This window comes from Lissotriton helveticus, chromosome 11, assembly GCF_964261635.1.
Source record: "Lissotriton helveticus chromosome 11, aLisHel1.1, whole genome shotgun sequence".
Lineage (NCBI taxonomy): Eukaryota > Metazoa > Chordata > Amphibia > Caudata > Salamandridae > Lissotriton > Lissotriton helveticus.
In genome coordinates, this window is record NC_136072.1 from 831422723 (window position 1) to 831438373 (window position 15651).

Sequence of the window (15651 nt, forward strand, 5' to 3'; positions counted from 1 at the left end):
AGGCTCAAGCCAGAATACTAAATCTTCCTTTTTCAGGCACATCTCTCTTTGGGGCGAGTGCTGATGAGGAGATGCAACGGATGAAAACGGAGTTAGACACCCTTAAAGCTGTGGGGCTTGAAAAGAAGAAGGAATTCCGGAATAAGTTCCGTTCTGACAACAAGGGCTCTTCGAAGCAGAGGGTTCAAACCCCTCACTGGCAGAAGGGCCAGAACCAGCAAGGCCAACAAAAATCGCAATACAAAGGCAAGCGCAATTCCAAAGGAAATGGAAATCAGCGCCAAGGCAACAACTTCAATAAACCTCAGCAGAAGCAATGAGTCTTCACTTCCCCCAGCACCGTTGTCCACTCCAGTGGGGGGAAGCATTGCACATCACAGGACAGAGTGGCAGGCCATTACGAAAGACCAATGGGTGTTGTCTACGCTGCAGAATGGGTACTGTCTTTGTTTCCATCGTCTACCTCCACCCGTTCCTCAGATGTCAACGTCAAGCCACCAGCTACAAATGTTAAAGAAAGAAGTAGCGACACTCCTCGAGAAATCAGCCATCGAGAGGGTGCCGGTGGGTCAAAGGGGGAAAGGAGTATACTCAAGGTATTTTCTGGTCAGAAAAAAGGGCCAAAAGGCGGAATACAGGCCTATTCTGGACTTGAGAACACTCAATCTACATGTACGAAAAGAAAAGTTTCGCATGTTGGCGCGTCACCAAATATATCCACATCTCAGGAAGGGGGATTGGATGTGTTCGGTGGACCTTCAAGATGCGTATTTTCATGTCCCGATATGGCCGGATCACAGGAGATTCCTTCAATTTCGAGTGGGGACCTCCCACTACCAGTTCAAAGTCCTTCCGTTTGGGTTGAAGTCGGCCTCCAGGGTGTTCACGAAGTGTGTCGCAGTGGTGGCGGCAGCTCTACGCCGCAGGGGAGTCTTCGTATACCCATACTTAGTCGATTGGCTGTTGAAAGTTCCAACTCCAGACAATGTAAGGAATCAATTCCAGACATGCATAGAACTTTGTCAGCGTCTAGGCCTGCATGTCAACTACAGCAAGTCTGTCTCCCAACCCACTCAGAAGATTCACTTCCTAGGAGCTCTGCTAGACTCCGAGGTAGGAAAAGTGTTTCCTTCGGAGGAGAGACAGTTTTCGATAGCGCTCAAGTGCCAGCAAATTCTTCGCAACAGGACTCAGAAAGTGCGAAAGATAGCCTCCCTCTTAGGGTCGATGGCTTCCTGCATATTCTTAGTACCGAACGCCAGACTTCGGATGCGTCCTCTTCAGCAGGATCTGGAGGACAAATGGGACCAGCAATCAGATCGCTGGGACGATCAGATCACTTTGTCGGAGGTAGCTCGATCTTCCATCCTGTGGTGGACAAAGAAGCAGAACATGCAAGTGGGAGTTCTCTTCCATCAACCTCCTCCTACACAAACGATCATCACAGACGCGTCGTTGCAAGGCTGGGGGGGGCGCACATGGGGCCTCTTCAAGTGCAGGGTCTGTGCTCGTCCAAAGAAAGCACCTACCACATCAACTTGCTGGAATTGAGAGCAGTCCACCTGGCTCTCAAAGCGTTCCTTCCCTCACTTCAGGAGGAAGTGGTTCTAGTACAAACGAACAACACCACCACGATGTACTATTTGAACAAGCAGGGAGGAACCCGCTCAAGGACTCTATCACTGGAAGCTCAGTGCATCTGGCATTGGCTTCTGGCTCGCAAGTTGTCTGTTCAAGCAGTCCACCTCCCAGGAGAGCAGAACGTGAGGGCGGACGCACTAAGTCGGCACTTCGAAGACAGAGAAGACTGGGTTCTCAACGACGAAGTGCTAGACATTTTCCAGTCTTGGGGTCGTCCTTCCATAGATCTCTTCGCGGACGACGTAAACAGCAAATGCCCAAGCTTCGCCTCAAGGTTCTATCGACCAGGAACGAGAAGGAATGCTCTTTTGATCGACTGGTCAGGGGAATTTGTGTACGCCTTTCCACCCCTTCCGCTGATCCCGAAGGTGGTGAGCAAGCTGAGCCACTCGTGCACAACAATGATCCTGATTTTCCCGACTGGCCGAGGCAATGGTGGAACACGGACCTACTTCACCTGTCAGTGTCTCCTCACAAGAGGCTTCCATGCAGGCCGGAACCTGTTATCGAAGATGAACGGGAGGATTCACCATCCCAACCTTTCGTCACTGAACTTGGCAGCATGGCTCCTGAGGTCATTCAGTACGGCCATCTAGGACTGCCACAAGACTGCATGTCCATTCTGAGAGAAGCACGACGTTCTTCCACAAGACATTCTTACGCATGCAAGTGGAAGAGGTTCTATATGTGGTGCATGCAGAATGGTCACAATCCGGTGAAGAGTCAGGAAGAAGCAGTTCTTCCATACTTGTTGTACCTGGCTAAAGCAGGTTTGAAGTTTAACTCCATTAAGGTGCATTTAGCCGCTATAACTGCTTATAGGCGATCACCTTCACAGACCTCTTTTTTCCAGTTGCCAGCAGTAAAAGATTTCCTGCAAGGTCTGAAAAAGGTGTACCCTCCTGTACGGCCTCCTTCTCCTCCCTGGGAGCTGAACCTAGTACTATCAAAGTTGATGGGCCCTCCTTTTGAGCCCATTCATAAAGCTACTTTATAGCATATTTCCTGGAAAGCGGCTTTTTTGGTAGCGATTACGTCAGCCCATATGGTGAGCGAGATTCAGGCCCTCTGTACCAAAGAACCTTATACAGTGTCATTTGAATAGAGTAGTGCTCAGAACACACCCTTTTTTCCTGCCGAAAGTGGTATCAGATTTTCATGTCAATCAGTCGATCTCTCTGCCCACTTTCTTTCCCAATCCCTCTACTCCAGCTGAGAGGGCTTTACACTCTTTGGACCTGAAAAGGGTTTTAAAGTTCTATCTGGACAGGTCCAAGTCTATTCGACATTCTGATCAATTATTTATTAACTATGGATCGATCAGAACTGGTCATGCAGCATCGAAACGTTCCATTTCCAGGTGGATCGTTTCGTGTATCAAACTTGCTTACCAATTGGCGCAGAAACCTCTGGGGTTTACCCCTAAAGCGCATTCCACTAGAGGTAGAGCTGCCACGGCAGCTTACCTGCATAATGTGCCTGTGAGAAGTTGGCCTGATGTGCAGTGCTCACTATTCTAGTGATCACTATATATCAGTCCAAACAACCCTTATTGATGATTGGTTGTAAGTCAACCTTATAGACCAGCTATCCTAGTAGCATGGATACGAGCAGTCTAAGGCTAAGACTCTAGAGGGCGTGTTAAGCCAGCTGTTTTACCATCACATTACCCCTTGAACACCCAGTGAAAGGACACCACACAAGTGTTATGAAAATAAACAATGTATTTATTAGAATCACAACAACCCTGTACTCTTTATGAGGACAGGGTGCTAAGCACACAACAAAACTCTTACGAAAATACTTTTAAGTTAGCACGTTACACAAATGCCCGAGGGGCACGAAAAACCATATACGCTAAAAGTGGAATGCGAATTACTAGCAGGTAAGTAACAGTTCTAATAGGCTTTGGAATCGCTAGGACTGGACTAGGGAATCGTTAGATTACTACTAGGAGGCCTAGGGGACTCGGGTGCAGAGTGTGCACTCTCACGCGGGATGCGGGACAAAGTCTATGGAAGCTAGGATTCACAAAGTTAGTGTTCACGGGCGAACCCGACCTGGTAGGGAGAACAATGACAGTGGATCCTGACCCTTGGATAGTGAGGCTATGCTGGGACACCGGAGTGCCGAAGTTACCTAGCCCAGGGGCTGCAGCTGCATAGGTCTGAAAAGACGTCGGGGATCTCGTTGCCGGACCAGGAGCCTGGAAGGAAGAAGTTGCTGGCAGGCGACCAGTGAAGAAAAGTTCGATGGATCCAAGCCTGGATCAAGGAAGAAGAAAACCTGAAAGCAGAGGGGACCAAGTTCTTGAATCACTAGCCAGTGATTAAGTGGGCACCAGGATGGCACCGGGCGAAGTCACCGCAGTCAGGTGAGTGGGCGCTGCTGGGCTCTGCAGTCTCTCGGACCAGGAGGCGTTGTCGGCGACCAGGATGGAGGTGCGAGCTGTCCCACGAAGGATGAAGTCGTTGGCGTCGAAGTTACCCAGGATTGGGCAACAAGCCTTGGCTAATTCAAGCCCACGCGGTGGACTCAAAATGGCGTCTTGAGTGGACCAGGAGGGTCCAGGGTGCTCCTCTTCGGGAAGGGAGCAAGGGCCAGTCTGGAGCAACCAGACCAGCAGCAGAAATGTCGTCGGGCGTCGTCAGGAAGGCCACAAGCCAACGGGCTAGTAGCCAAACAACGGGGTGAGCAGCGGAAAGCAGAAGGGCCCCACGCAGATCGTGGAGATGCTGGGGGGCTGCACTTCGGAGCTGGAGCTGCTCAGAGTCGGGGCTTCTCGGACCCCAAAGCACTCACCAGTAGATTACTCGGCGGGCTTGCTGGAAAGAAGTCGTGCAGTCTTGCAGATGGCCGGTCCCTTGAGGTCTCGTCGCACCCACGGTTCTCAGCTGGGCTGTAGAGGTGGGTAGAGGTCAGAGGTGCCAGGGAAGCCGGTTCTCGTCGAGCTGGGCAGTCGGATTCCGGAGGAAGGACTTACAGCAGACCGCAGTGTTCTTAGATGGTGCCTGCGGATGCAGGGTGACTACTCCTTAGTCACAAGGGAGAAATCTTAGGAAGAAGTCTTGAGTTCCTTTCGCAGAAAGTAGTTTCAGGATTCAAAGATGATCTGATTTGGAAGGGGGCCAGTCTCTACCTTTATCCTGTAAAAAGGGGCTGGCACGCGACTAGGTCCTGCCCTATGGGTGGGACCAGGAGGGGGGTGGTTACACCCACTTCCTTGGCGGGCTTTTCCCCAGCACAGGGTCTGGAGTGACCCTGGAACTGGTTCCAGCCAGCCTATGCACAGTGAGCACCGGGGTGCCACGTGCAGTCACCTTCCTCTAAAGCCCTGCCTACCTACAATACACAAAACCCTGTCTGGGACGGTGCTGGCACCGCCCCTGGCAGGAAACCCTTTGTCCTTATCTCCTGCTCTGGGAGGACTCCCAGCAGCAGGAGGGCAGACTTGTGTCTCGGTGGCAGCATCCATTTTGTGGATGCTAAGGCTCTGTCTGACTTTTAACCGGGTTATAGGTTACAGGCATGTCGTGTCCCTCTAGAAGGGTGGAATGCTAACCCCGTCGCCAGAATTGGCGAGGGGTTAGTATTCCAATTCGTATGACACCTTACTCGACATGTTTTGATAAAGCGATACCAGAGTTGGCACATAACCGCGAGGATTATAATGCACTTAAGAGTATATGGTATGCGATATCATGGAAACGGCTAAGGGATGGATCCCGAAAGCCGCAGACAGGCTCAGCTCATGCTAGAGCACCATCTCACACGATTCCCAGCACTCTGCCTTCAGGATTGTTAAGGCCTGCTATAGGAGTGACTGATAGGAGATCTGTGTGTCCATTTTTAGGGTTAGATATAGGTATACTATATCTAAAGCAAAGGGTGAGTACACCACCTTGCCCCAGCTGTCGTGCAGCCAGTTGTGTCGGTTTTAGTTAGTCAATCCAGGGGTGGCATAATACATGCTTCAGCCCCTGGGAGACTTCTGGGTGCACCTCAGCCCTGGGTACAGGGACTTGGAGAGGGCCCAGTGCCAATTCAGTACCTAAGTACAATTTGGATAGAGAGAACAGCTAGGCTGTGGGTCTGATTAGCAGGCCCACAGCCAGGGAAAGTCGTAAACCAGTGCAGCAAAAAGCAAAAATCTGGGTGATCATAGGATTGCAGACCCTACTCTCCTACATGACCCCCCCCCAAACTTTGGGACAATAAACTAACCTTGACCAGGTGAGTCTTCTTGCTCTAAGTGGAAATACCTGGAGAGCCCATCAGCATTGCTGTGATCAGTCCCAGGTCTATGCTCCACTGTAAAATCCATCCCCTGTAGGGAAATGGACCACCTAAGCAGTTTGGGGTTTTCACCCTTCATCTGATTTAGCCACAAGAGGGGCTTATGGTCTGTCTGAATGGTGAAGTGAGTGCCAAACAAGTAGGCCCTCAGCTTCTTCAGGGCCCAGACCACAGCAAAGGCCTCCCTCTCAATAGCTGACCAATTTTTCTCTCTGGGTGTCAACCTCCTGCTAATGAAAGCAATAGGCTGATCATTACCATCAAAATTCAGTTGAGACAGAACAGCTCCCACACCCAACTCAGAAGCATCTGTTTGGACAATGAATGGCTTGGAGTAATCTGGACTCTTGAGGATAGGTGCTGTGCACATGGCCTGCTTTAGGTCATTGAATGCTTTCTGACAGCTTGCTGTCCACTGAACTTTCTTTGGCATCTTCTTGCTTGTCAGGTCATTAAGGGGGGTCACTATGGACCCATAATTTCTGACAAACTTCCTATAGTACCCAGTCAGGCCCAAGAAAGCTCGAACCTGAGTCTGGGTGATTGGAGGAGTCCAGTCCTTGATGGCCTGTATCTTACTCTCCAGTGGCTGAACCTGGCCTCCACCTACAAGGTGGCCCAGGTATATAACCTGTGTCTGCCCTATCTGGCACTTTGTGGCCTTGATAGTGAGGCCTGCCTTTTGCAGGGCCTCTAACACTTCCCTCAGGTGGACCAGGTGATCCTCCCAGGTGGAGCTAAAGACAGCAATATCGTCAAGATAAGCTGCACAGAAGTCATCCAGCCCAGTGAGGACTTGATTCACCAACCTTTGGAAGGTGGCAGGTGCATTTTTCAGTCCAAAGGGCATTACCACAAATTGATAATGCCCTCCAGGGGTAGAAAATGCTGTCTTAGGTTTGGCTTCCTCAGCTAACCTGATTTGCCAATACCCAGCTGTCAAATCAAATGTGCTTAAGAAGTTGGCAGAAGCCAATCTATCTATAAGCTCATCTGCTCTTGGTATTGGGTGGGCATCAGTCTTAGTGACTGCATTGAGGCCTCTGTAGTCTACGCAAAACCTCATCTCTCTCTTACCACCCTGGGTGTGAGGCTTTGGCACTAGAACTACTGGGCTAGCCCAAGGGCTATCTGAGGGCTCAATGACTCCCAGTTCCAACATTTTCTGCACTTCAGTTTTTATGCAGTCTCTAACATGATCAGGCTGTCTGTAGATTTTACTCTTGACAGGCAGACTGTCTCCAGTGTCAACATCATGGGTACACCAATCAGTTTGGCTGGGTGTCAGAGAGAACATATGTCGAAAGGATTGCAGAACTTGCCTGCAATCCTGTTGCTGATGTTCAGTGAGGCTGCCACAAAAGACAACACCATCAACTGACCCATCATCAGGATTCTGAGTGAGCAGGTCTGGGAGAGGGTCACTCTCTTCCTCCTGTCCCTCATCTGTGGCCATGAGCAAGCTCATGTCCTTCCTGTCAACATATGCTTTGAGCCTGTTAACATGGAGCACTCTGAGAGGGCTCCTGGGAGTTCCAAGGTCCACCAAGTAGGTAACCTCTCCCTTTTGCTCAATGATGGTGTGGGGCCCAGACCATTTGTCTTTCAGAGCTGCTGGGGCCACTGGCTCCAGCACCCACACCTTCTGTCCTGGCTGGTACACAGTCAGTACAGCCTTTTGGTCATGCCAAGCTTTTTGAAGTTCCTGGCTGGCCTCAAGGTTTTTAGATGCCTTTTCCATATACTCAGCCATCCTGGAGCGGAGACCAAGTACATAGTCCACTATGTTGGTTGCAGGCTTTTTGAGAGGTCTCTCCCATCCTTCCTTCACCAAACACAGGGGTCCTCTTACAGGATGCCCATACAGAAGCTCAAAAGGGCTGTAGCCAACCCCCTTCTGTGGGACCTCTCTGTAAGCAAACAAGAGGCAGGGGATCAGGACATCCCATCTTCTCCTAAGAGGTTCAGGTAGTCCATGAATCATCCCTTTCAGGGTCCTGTTGAATCTCTCAACAAGCCCATTGCATTGTGGATGATAGGGTGTGGTGAACTTGTAGTTCACACCACACTCTTTCCACATGGCAGTCAGATATCCTGACATGAAGTTTGTACCTCTGTCAGAAACGACCTCCTTAGGGAAACCCACTCTGGAGAACACTCCAACTAGGGCTCTTGCCACTACAGGGGCTGTAGTGGTCCTAAGGGGAATAGCCTCAGGATACCTGGTGGCATGGTCCACCACCACCAGTATAAACTTGTGTCCTGATGCTGTCTGGGGTTCCATTGGACCAACAATGTCAATCCCCACTCTTTCAAAGGGAACCCCCACCACAGGTAGTGGTATAAGGGGGGCCTTTGTTGTGCCACCTGACTTACCACTGGCTTGGCAAGTGACACATGAGCGACAAAACTCCTTGGTATTCTCATTCATATGGGGCCAGTGAAAGTGTGAGACAAGCCTGTCCCAAGTCTTTGTCTGACCTAAATGACCTGCAAGGGGAATCTCATGGGCCAAGGTGAGAAGGAAACCTCTCAGAGACAAGGGGATGACCAGCCTCCTGGTTGCACCAGGCTTGGGGTCTCTTGACTCAGAGTACAGGAGTCCATCTTCCCAGTATACCCTGTGGGCACCTGTGGCATTCCCTGCAGCCTCAGCAGCAGCCTGCTGTCTGAGGGGTTCAAGGGAAGGGCAGCTCAACTGTTCCTTCCCCAGGTCTGCTCTGGAGGGTCCCCCTGAGCCCAGAAACTCAACTTGATCAAGTTCAAGCTCTTTAGGCTCAGTTTCCCTCAGCTCTTCTAGATCAGCCTCCTCGGAGACTTGATCCTCAACCTGGGGCAAGGGGGAAGGCAAAGCCTTACCCTTACTGCTCTTCTTCTTGGGAGGTGTCTGGTCCATAATTTCAGGATCCAGCACCTGTTCAGTGGGGCATTTTCTGGCCTGTGACCTAGTCACAGCAAGCACATGTGCTGGCAAGCCTAACATCTCCATGTGAGTCCTCTGCTCCACTTCTGACCATTGTGATGACTCCAAATCATTGCCCAACAAACAATCAACTGGGAGGTCTGAACTGACTACAACTTTCTTTTGTCCCTTCACTCCACCCCAGGAGAAAGCTACAATTGCCACACTATGACTAGTAGTGACATTGCTGGCATTGGTCACCAGGAAATCAGTACCTGGCATGATCTGTCCAGGGTCCACAAAGTTAGGTGTCACCATGGTGACACTGGCACAAGTGTCCCTATAGGCCTGAGCCATTTTGCCATTAATCAAAGGTGTCTGCCTGTATTTGCCCAAAGTATTGGGACTTATTTCAGGGGACATATCCATATCCCCTGTACAGACAAGGACAGCCTGAGTGAGTGTGCCAACTAAGTTGTCAGACCCCTCAGTACCCAAGGTTAACCCAACTAATGCCTTGGGGGTGACACTACCACTACTGACTGTACTAGGGGGTGCAGTTGCTTTAGGAGCTGTAGTGGCAGGAGTTTGTCCTCCTCCTCTTTTGGTGCACTCACTAAACCAGTGAGATTTACTTTTGCAGTACTGGCACCACCTTTTTGACTGGCCTTCTTGAGTCTTCTTTTTCTGGGAAGCCTGACCCCCACCCTCTTTGGTTTGTTGGGGACCTGGTGAAGACTTCTGGTCATTTTGCTCATTCTTAACATTACCCTTCTGGTCTGCTTTCTTCTGACCACCCTGGTTCTGGTTCTGGTTCTGCTTGATCCTTGTCCTGACCCATTTGTCTGCCTTCTTTCCCAATTCTTGGGGAGAGGTCAGATCTGAATCAACAAGGTGCTGGTGCAGCAACTGGTTCTGACAATTGTTCAAAATTTGTTCTCTCATCATTAGATTATACAATCCTGTGTAATCTGTAACCTTGCTACCCAGCAACCAGCCCTCCAAAGCCTTAGTGGCACAATCCACAAAATCAGACCAGTCCTGAGACTGAGTTTTCTGGGTGTCTCTGAACAGCAACCTGTACTGCTCAGTGGTTAAACCAAACCCATCAACCAGTGTATTCTTCAGGACCTGGTAATTGTTAGCATCCTCCACTCTTGTAGTGAGGAGCTTATCTCTACCTTTACCATCAAAGGAGAGCCACAGTATAGCTGCCCACTGACTCTGGGGAATGTTCTGCACAGTGCAGGCCCTCTCCAGAGCAGCCATCCATTTCTGGATGTCATCCCCTTGCTTAAAGGGGGGCACTATTTTAGTCAGGTGTTTAGTATCTAAACCCTTCTCTCTATCTCTTGGGAGATTGCTGCCACCAGTGGGAGCTAGCCCACTCATCTGCTGCTCTCTTGCCAGGGCAAGCTTCTCTTTGGCCAGGGCAATTTCTTCCCTTTCAATCCTCAGTTCAGCTTGTCTCATCCTAGCCTCATGCTCCCTTCTCTGAGGGGAAGTAAATCTCCTCTGTGGAGGATTCCTTCTCCCCTGAGAAGAGGCATTAGAGTGCAGAGATCTATTGGAGTCCCTAGAAAGAGATCTATCTCTCCTAACTCCAAGGTTAGGCCCACTTCGGGTTAGTACTGGGGGGCCCCCAGATCCCAGCCCAAGTAAGTCTAAGTTGGTCCTAGTTAGCCTTCTGACTACCTCAAGACCCTTGTCTACCTCATCCCCAGAGAGTACCTCCTCATCCTCCTCCTCAACTGCTGAATCAGTGTTGGGGAGGTCTGGATCCCCAGAGGTTCCCTCTAAGGCTGGCATGCTCTCATGTAACTGAGAGAGCTTTCTGGCATCATATGTCTCTAAGAGACCTATCAGAAAGGGAATGGTGGGGTTAGACCCCTGCTTCAGTTTCCTGGAGACACAGATCTGTCTCATCTCCTGGAAGCTGAGAGCTGCATATCTTGAAGTGACCTGTGGAGGGTCAACACTGACCAGGGGAGTCTCAGTAGATTCTCCCTGGGTAGACATGCTTTTCTAGTGAGGTGTAAGTGGTGCACTTACCTACACTATATGTTTGCCTACTGATCCCTTGCTAGAGTTGTAGTTTAGGGTGTGCTAGGCCCTAGGAGCTACAACAGCTGGTTCAGTAGAACTCAGAGTATTCTAAGCTAAGTTATATGTACCTTTAGTACTTATGTGATCTTTCACAAGATATTCTTAGGGCATGTGTGGTAAAACAACAGCAAGCTCAAATCCCAACCGCTGCTCACCAATGTGAGAAGTTGGCCTGATGTGCAGTGCTCACTATTCTAGTGATCACTATATATCAGTCCAAACAACCCTTATTGATGATTGGTTGTAAGTCAACCTTATAGACCAGCTATCCTAGTAGCATGGATACGAGCAGTCTAAGGCTAAGACTCTAGAGGGCGTGTTAAGCCAGCTGTTTTACCATCACATTACCCCTTGAACACCCAGTGAAAGGACACCACACAAGTGTTATGAAAATAAACAATGTATTTATTAGAATCACAACAACCCTGTACTCTTTGAGGACAGGGTGCTAAGCACACAACAAAACTCTTACGAAAATACTTTTAAGTTAGCACGTTACACAAATGCCCGAGGGGCACGAAAAACCATATACGCTAAAAGTGGAATGCGAATTACTAGCAGGTAAGTAACAGTTCTAATAGGCTTTGGAATCGCTAGGACTGGACTAGGGAATCGTTAGATTACTACTAGGAGGCCTAGGGGACTCGGGTGCAGAGTGTGCACTCTCACGCGGGATGCGGGACAAAGTCTATGGAAGCTAGGATTCACAAAGTTAGTGTTCACGGGCGAACCCGACCTGGTAGGGAGAACAATGACAGTGGATCCTGACCCTTGGATAGTGAGGCTATGCTGGGACACCGGAGTGCCGAAGTTACCTAGCCCAGGGGCTGCAGCTGCATAGGTCTGAAAAGACGTCGGGGATCTCGTTGCCGGACCAGGAGCCTGGAAGGAAGAAGTTGCTGGCAGGCGACCAGTGAAGAAAAGTTCGATGGATCCAAGCCTGGATCAAGGAAGAAGAAAACCTGAAAGCAGAGGGGACCAAGTTCTTGAATCACTAGCCAGTGATTAAGTGGGCACCAGGATGGCACCGGGCGAAGTCACCGCAGTCAGGTGAGTGGGCGCTGCTGGGCTCTGCAGTCTCTCGGACCAGGAGGCGTTGTCGGCGACCAGGATGGAGGTGCGAGCTGTCCCACGAAGGATGAAGTCGTTGGCGTCGAAGTTACCCAGGATTGGGCAACAAGCCTTGGCTAATTCAAGCCCACGCGGTGGACTCAAAATGGCGTCTTGAGTGGACCAGGAGGGTCCAGGGTGCTCCTCTTCGGGAAGGGAGCAAGGGCCAGTCTGGAGCAACCAGACCAGCAGCAGAAATGTCGTCGGGCGTCGTCAGGAAGGCCACAAGCCAACGGGCTAGTAGCCAAACAACGCGGTGAGCAGCGGAAAGCAGAAGGGCCCCACGCAGATCGTGGAGATGCTGGGGGGCTGCACTTCGGAGCTGGAGCTGCTCAGAGTCGGGGCTTCTCGGACCCCAAAGCACTCACCAGTAGATTACTCGGCGGGCTTGCTGGAAAGAAGTCGTGCAGTCTTGCAGATGGCCGGTCCCTTGAGGTCTCGTCGCACCCACGGTTCTCAGCTGGGCTGTAGAGGTGGGTAGAGGTCAGAGGTGCCAGGGAAGCCGGTTCTCGTCGAGCTGGGCAGTCGGATTCCGGAGGAAGGACTTACAGCAGACCGCAGTGTTCTTAGATGGTGCCTGCGGATGCAGGGTGACTACTCCTTAGTCACAAGGGAGAAATCTTAGGAAGAAGTCTTGAGTTCCTTTCGCAGAAAGTAGTTTCAGGATTCAAAGATGATCTGATTTGGAAGGGGGCCAGTCTCTACCTTTATCCTGTAAAAAGGGGCTGGCACGCGACTAGGTCCTGCCCTATGGGTGGGACCAGGAGGGGGGTGGTTACACCCACTTCCTTGGCGGGCTTTTCCCCAGCACAGGGTCTGGAGTGACCCTGGAACTGGTTCCAGCCAGCCTATGCACAGTGAGCACCGGGGTGCCACGTGCAGTCACCTTCCTCTAAAGCCCTGCCTACCTACAATACACAAAACCCTGTCTGGGACGGTGCTGGCACCGCCCCTGGCAGGAAACCCTTTGTCCTTATCTCCTGCTCTGGGAGGACTCCCAGCAGCAGGAGGGCAGACTTGTGTCTCGGTGGCAGCATCCATTTTGTGGATGCTAAGGCTCTGTCTGACTTTTAACCGGGTTATAGGTTACAGGCATGTCGTGTCCCTCTAGAAGGGTGGAATGCTAACCCCGTCGCCAGAATTGGCGAGGGGTTAGTATTCCAATTCGTATGACACCTTACTCGACATGTTTTGATAAAGCGATACCAGAGTTGGCACATAACCGCGAGGATTATAATGCACTTAAGAGTATATGGTATGCGATATCATGGAAACGGCTAAGGGATGGATCCCGAAAGCCGCAGACAGGCTCAGCTCATGCTAGAGCACCATCTCACACGATTCCCAGCACTCTGCCTTCAGGATTGTTAAGGCCTGCTATAGGAGTGACTGATAGGAGATCTGTGTGTCCATTTTTAGGGTTAGATATAGGTATACTATATCTAAAGCAAAGGGTGAGTACACCACCTTGCCCCAGCTGTCGTGCAGCCAGTTGTGTCGGTTTTAGTTAGTCAATCCAGGGGTGGCATAATACATGCTTCAGCCCCTGGGAGACTTCTGGGTGCACCTCAGCCCTGGGTACAGGGACTTGGAGAGGGCCCAGTGCCAATTCAGTACCTAAGTACAATTTGGATAGAGAGAACAGCTAGGCTGTGGGTCTGATTAGCAGGCCCACAGCCAGGGAAAGTCGTAAACCAGTGCAGCAAAAAGCAAAAATCTGGGTGATCATAGGATTGCAGACCCTACTCTCCTACAGTGCCCATATCTGAGATTTGTAAAGCGGCGACCTGGAGGTCTGTCCATACATTTACCAGACATTACTGGCTAGATTTGGACACGAGAGCAGATACCCAGGTGGGCCAGGCCTCCCTGAGGAATCTGTTTAACAGCTGAGTTATTGGCTGTTATGGCTTGGTTGTGTCATGTACTTCTCATTTACCTGCAGGTGGTTGATGGGCTTGCTATTCTATTCAGTGCTTATGACTATTGATGAGGATCCCCTGGAAGAGAAGGATAAGTTACTTACCTGAAATCCTAGTTCTCTTCCAGGGGTATCCTCATCAAAGTCATAAGCAACCCACCCGCCTCCCCAGGTAAATGAGATTCGGTACTATTACAATCTTGTGGTTGAGCCCTGTCTTCAGGGTTTTGCAAAGAACAACTGACCTAACTGTCACCCCTGAGGCATGATGGGAAGCCTGGGGTCATGGCTGCCTTAACGGCACGGTGCCAGTTTTTTGTTGAAAATTGTTTCATTTTCTATGCTATTGTTTTACAATGCAGCCTGAGGGCTAACAATGTCTATTTATAAGCAATTTTCAGGATTTAGGGGTGGTTTTACTCATTAAAACACAAAGTTCAAGGGTTATTTGACCTATTGTGTTTTTCGTTTCCTTACTAATTGCAGTGCATGTATATGTGTTTACATTGTTTTAGCCTCAGTTGTGGAGCTGCATTGGTGTGAGAAAAATGATATATGTACATACATATATGTGGAGCGAGATATATGTGTTTTTTACATATATATTTTTATATTGTTTCCGGGGTCCCGCACATGGGCGGGAATATTCAGTGCTTATGACTTTGATGAGGATACCCCTGGAAGAGAACTAGGCTGCAGGTAAGTAACTTATCCTTTGGTGTTTTGGAATGGGCTTGCCATTCTATTCACTAGATTATGACTATACACAGAGATCCCCTACTACAGAAGGAGTAGTTTCTTACCTGTAACTCCAGTTCTGTAGTAGGGGTATCTCTGTTATAGTCATAAGCGCCCGCCCTCCTCCCCGTTGGAGAAAATGGTACTGTACTGTATGCTACAGGCCTTGCTTTATACACCTTCAAAAAGAACTGAAAGTAAAAGGACTTTGGCTGTGCATCCTGGGATACCGAGGGTCTCTGGAGAGTTCCTTAAAGGCACGGTATCCCTTTTCAAGACACATAATGGCAGCCTATGGGGGCTTGTCTGTCCAACCCTTCCTCTCTATCATTTCAAGGATTTTGGTGAAGGGGAGTTTTCCCTGTGAGGAAAACTTGGTAAATAGTGTAAAACCGGACATGGTAGGCTATCCTTTTCATGGTTTAGATGAAGTGGTGGCCTTTGTAGCCTTGTATATGTTAGGCTGCATTATTTGTCTTAATTTTCTCTTAAGTGTCAATGCAGGACTGCAAAGAAGACAGTTTAAGAGATTATTTTTGATTGATCCGGGGTCCACACACATGGGCGGGACTATTCACTAGATTATGACTATAACCGAGATACCCCTACTACAGACTGGAGTTACAGGTAAGAAACTACTCCATCTACTGTTTCCAGAAACACCTTTAAAAGATTTAATAAAGGTTTTTTCACATTATTTCTATGCGCATTTGTGCGCACTGTGACCCACTCTTTCTTCCCTGGATGTATTTTCACCCTCACCCACTTCCCTTTTTACAGCTGAATTGTGAAAGACAGTCTTCTTGCCATTGACATTTTTCAGTCCAAGTCACTGCTCAGTTGTACAGGTGCAGACAGACCACAGACAGAGGTATTTTATTTGATACACAAAAGTCAAAATCTTACCCACTCTTGAAATTAGCACATCTGAAAGAAA